This window comes from Oratosquilla oratoria, chromosome 18 (genome assembly GCF_046742065.1).
Source record: "Oratosquilla oratoria isolate Oo_2021 chromosome 18, ASM4674206v1, whole genome shotgun sequence".
NCBI lineage: Eukaryota > Metazoa > Arthropoda > Malacostraca > Stomatopoda > Squillidae > Oratosquilla > Oratosquilla oratoria.
This window is the reverse complement of record NC_134794.1, coordinates 63,643,949-63,648,948: the sequence shown is the minus strand read 5'-3', so window position 1 is coordinate 63,648,948 and position 5,000 is coordinate 63,643,949. Positions and strand designations below refer to the sequence as shown.

The window sequence follows — 5,000 nt, the reverse complement described above, 5'->3', positions numbered from 1 at the left end:
ATGCCTTGGTGGTTTAAAGAGTGTAATGAGAAATAGACATTTGGGAATGGATGCGAAGAGGAGACTGTATGAAGGAGTGATTGTGCCAACAGCACTGTATGGGGCAGAAACGTGGAACATAAGAGAAGAAGAGAGAAGGAGTTTGAATGTGTTTGAGATGAGGTGTCTGAGAAGTATGGTGGGGGTTACTAGGCTAGATAGGGTGAGAAATGAGGAGGTGAGGAGGAGAACAGGGGTGAAAAAGGATTTGGGAGAGAGGGTTGATGAAAGAATATTAGGATGGTTTGGACACATGGAAAGAATGAGTGAAGAAAGACTAGTAAAAGAGGTATGGAAGGCAGATGTGGAGGGAGTGAACATGAGGGGACGTCCTAGGATGAGGTGGATGGATGGGGTGAAGGGGGCTTTGGGGAAGAGGGGAATGTCTGTTGAGGAAGGAAGGGAGAGGACGGAAGACAGAGGTGAGTGGAGAATGGTTGTATATGGATGATGTTGTGAATGCATGAGGAGGAATAGGCGGGGGGGTGGGGGGTGGGGTAGTATGTGTGAGTAAATTTTGACGCAGCCCGAAGGGATTTCTCCCCGTCCTCTCCTTATATGCAAAGGGGGACGGAGAGGAGGGGTCGCCGATTAAATGAAGCGGCCTTGCTGTGGATGTACTGTGTCTTGCGACACTGCTTCTGACCCAGGGCGGTGGGCAGGGTTCAGGGATGACCCGTCATCCAGGAGGTGCTCAGATGAGAGGAAGGGTGGGAGGGGTGTGGAGTGTATTTAGGGATGAAATGGGTGGGAGTGTTTTTATGCCTTTCCTTTTGTGGCTACCTCCCTTGGAAGGGGGAAAAAGCCTTGGTATATGTATGTATGTATTATTATTATTATTATTAATATTATCATTATTATCATTATCATTATTATCATCATCATCATCATCATCATCATCATCATCATCATCATCATCATCATCATCATCATCATCATCATTATTATTATTATTATTATTATTATTATTATTATTATTATTATTATTATTATTATTATTATTATTATTATTATTATCATTATTATTATTATCATTATTATTATTATTATTATTATTATTATTATTATTATTATTATTATTATTAATATTATTAATATTATCATTATTATTATTATTATTATTATTATCATTATCATCATTATTATTACTATTATTATTATCATTATTGTTACTATTATTATTATTATTACTATTATTATTTTTATTATTAGTTATTATTATTATTATTGTTATTATATTATTATTATTATTATTATTATTATTATTATTATTATTATTATTATTATTATTATTATTATATTATTATTATTATTATATCATTATTATTATTATTATTATTATTATTATTATTATTATTATTATTATTATTATTATTATCATTATTATTATTACTAATATAATCAATAATATCATCATTATTATTATTATTATCATTATTATTATTATTATTATTATTATTATTATTATCATTATTATTATTATTATTATCATTATTATTATTATTATTATTATTATTATTATTATTATTATTATTATTATTATTATTATTATTATTATTATTATTATTATTATTATTATTATTATTATTATTATTACTATTATTATTATTATCATTTTTATTATTATCATTATCATTATCATTATCATTATTATTATTATTATTATTATTATTATTATTATTATTATTATTATTATTATTATTATTATTATTATTATTATTATCATCATTATTACTATTATTATTATTATTAGTTCCTCTTTACAAGGGAAAAGGGGACAAGTGTGAATATAGTAGTTTCAGAGGGATTAGCTTGTTAAGTGTAGTTGGGAAGGCTTATGGGAGGATCTTGATTGAGAGGATTAGGAGAGGAACAGAGGGAGTAATTGGTGAGGAACAGTGTGGATTTAGGACGGGTAGAGGTTGTATAGATCAGATCTTTGTGGTAAGACAGATATGTGAGAAAGCTATAGGAAAGGGGAAGGATGTTTTTTGGGCTTTTATGGATCTGGAAAAGGCTTACGATAGGGTAGACAGAAAGGCACTGTGGGAGGTTATGCAGATATATGGGATAGAAGGAAAGCTTCTGGGAGCTGTCAAGAGTTTTTATGAGAGTAGTAGAGCATGTGTCAGGATTAGAAATGGAGAGAGTGAGTGGTTCGTGGTAAAGGTGGGACTTCGTCAAGGATGCGTTATGTCGCCCTGGCTGTTCAACTTATAAATGGATGGGGTAGTGCGAGAGGTAAATGCAAGGGTAGTGGGTCAGGGATTGGAGATGGTTAAAGAAAATGGAGAAAAGTGGGAGGTGAGCCAGCTGTTGTTTGCGGACGACACTGCGCTTGTGGCAGGATCGGAGGAGGGACTGAGGAAGTTGGTGACAGAGTTTGGGAGAGTATATGATAGAAGAAAGCTGAAGATAAATGTGGGTAAAAGTAAGGTGATGAGATGTACAAGGGGTGAAAGTGGCAGTAGACTGGATGTGAATATTAAGGGAGAGCGACTGGAGGAAGTGGATAGTTTTAGATACTTGGGTGCAAATGTGGAAGGAAAAGGTGGAGTGAAGGTGGAGGTAGAATGTAGATTGAGAGAAGCGAGTAAATGCCTTGGTGGATTGAAGAGTGTAATGAGGAATAGACATTTGGGAATGGATGCTAAGAGGAGACTGTATGAAGGAGTGATTGTGCCAACAGCACTGAGGTGTCTGAGAAGTATGATGGGGGTTACTAGGCTAGATAGGGTGAGAAATGAGGAGGTGAGGAGGAGAACAGGGGTGGAAAGGGAGTTGGGAGATAGGGTTGATGAAAGAGTATTAGGATGGTTTGGACACATGGAAAGAATGAGTGAAGAAAGACTAGTAAAAGAGGTATGGAAGGCAGATGTGGAGGGAGTGAACATGAGGGGACGTCCTAGGATGAGGTGGATGGATGGGATGAAGGGGGCTTTGGGGAAGAGGGGAATGTCTGTTGAGGAAGGACGGGAGAGGACAGAAGACAGGGATGAATGGAGAATGGTTGTATATGAATGATGTTGTGATGCATGAGGTGGAATGGGCAGGGGGATGGGGGGTGAGGTAGTATGTGTGAGCAAAATTTGACGCAGCTCGAAGGGATTTCTCCCCGTCTTCTCCTTTTATGCAATGGGGGGACGGAGAGGGGGGGTCGCCGATTTAATGAAGCGGCCTTGCTGTGGATGCGCTGTGTCTTGCGACACTGCTTCTGACCCAGAGCAGTGGACAAGGTGCAGGGATGACCCGTCATCCAGGAGGTGCTAAGATAAGAGGGAGGGTGGAGGGGTGTGGAGCGTATTCAGGGATGGAATGAGTGGGAATGATTTTATACCTTTTCCTTTTTGGCTACCTCCCTTGTAAGGGGGAAAAAGCCTTGGTATATGATATGTTTATTATTATTATTATTATTATTATTATTATTATTATTATTATTATTATTATTATTATTATTATTATTATTATTATTATTATTATTATTATTATTATTATTATTATTATTATCATTATTATTATGATTATGATTATGATGATTATTATTATTATTATTATTATTATTATTGTTATTATTATTAATATTATTATTATTATTATTATCATTATTATCATTATTATCATTATTATTATTATCATTTTACTATTATCATTATTATTATTATTATTATCATTATTATTGTTACTATTATTATTATTATCATTATTATTGTTACTATTATTATCATTATTGTTACTATTGTTATTATTATTATAATTATTATTATTAATTATTATTATTATTATTATTATTATTATTATTATTATTATTATTATTATTATTATTATTATTATTATTATTATTATTATTATTATTATTATTATTATCATCATTGTAATCATTATTATATTTATTATTATTATTATTATTATTATTATTATTATTATTATTATCATTATTATTATTATTATCATTATTATTATTGTTATTATTATTATTATTATTATTATTATTATTATTATTATTATTATTATTATTATTATTATTATTATTATTATTATTATTATTATTATTATTATTATTATTATTATCATTATCATCATTATCATTATTATTATTATTATTGTTATTTGATTTATATTTCACGTATACTTATGGGCAGATGAATGCTGCCCTGCGTGCCAAACTGACGAACTGATCCTTCACTTCCGTTTTGGAACGTCATCAACGGAATCGTCAACGGTCATCAGCGGAACCTTAGCCGGAATCTAGAATCGTTACCGGAACCCCGGAACAGGAACATTCTTCATTTGTTTCGTTCTTCAGTCGTGTTCATTAATACAGTGAGTTCATTGTTATATGTTATAATACTTAGGTTACGGAACAAGGTAGATATGAATATTCAAATTAAAAAAAATAAAGATAAACAAATGAATACATAAATAGATAAATAGAATTAAATTAATAAACTAACAAATGAGCGAATGAATGAAATATATACATACAGTATATACATGAATATACAAAATAATTTTTGATGAATTAATAAAGTTATATAAAAATATATATATATATATATATATATATATATATATATATATATATATATATATACAGTATATATATATATATATATATATATATATATATATATTATATATAATATATTTACATGAATGAATAAACAATAAGTAGACAAGATAATACTATAATAAGATTGATAATTCGAAATTAATCAGAAATCATATATCCGTAGACATCTGACATTTGTGATACAAATAAAATATTTAATATTTCTTGCATATTATACACATATATATATTTCATTCATTTCTCCTCTATGATATGATCTATATTTTCCATTACTTCCTCACAATTAACAAACCTATCACGTTCTATGTACATCCAGCTTCTAAAGTCCATCGACATCATAACTGTATCTTTAACTGCTGGCGCCGTAGGAAATTGGTTTGATTTTTGGAAT

The 5,000-nt window shown here is 30.5% G+C and overlaps 1 protein-coding gene across 2 annotated transcripts in view; it reads left to right on the top strand.

Moving 5' to 3' along the window:
• The window catches only part of LOC143035338 (retinoid-inducible serine carboxypeptidase-like), a 70,550-nt gene that overhangs the window by 25,939 nt on the left and 39,611 nt on the right, over positions 1 to 5,000 (top strand). Inside the window, exon 2 of one of the 2 annotated variants that reach the window (XM_076202307.1) lies at positions 4,179 to 4,359. The exons of the other annotated variant lie outside the window; for it this stretch is intronic. The gene's annotated coding sequence lies outside the window, so the exon portion shown is untranslated. The remainder of the gene's footprint in view (positions 1 to 4,178; positions 4,360 to 5,000) is intronic. 2 annotated transcript variants of the gene reach the window in all.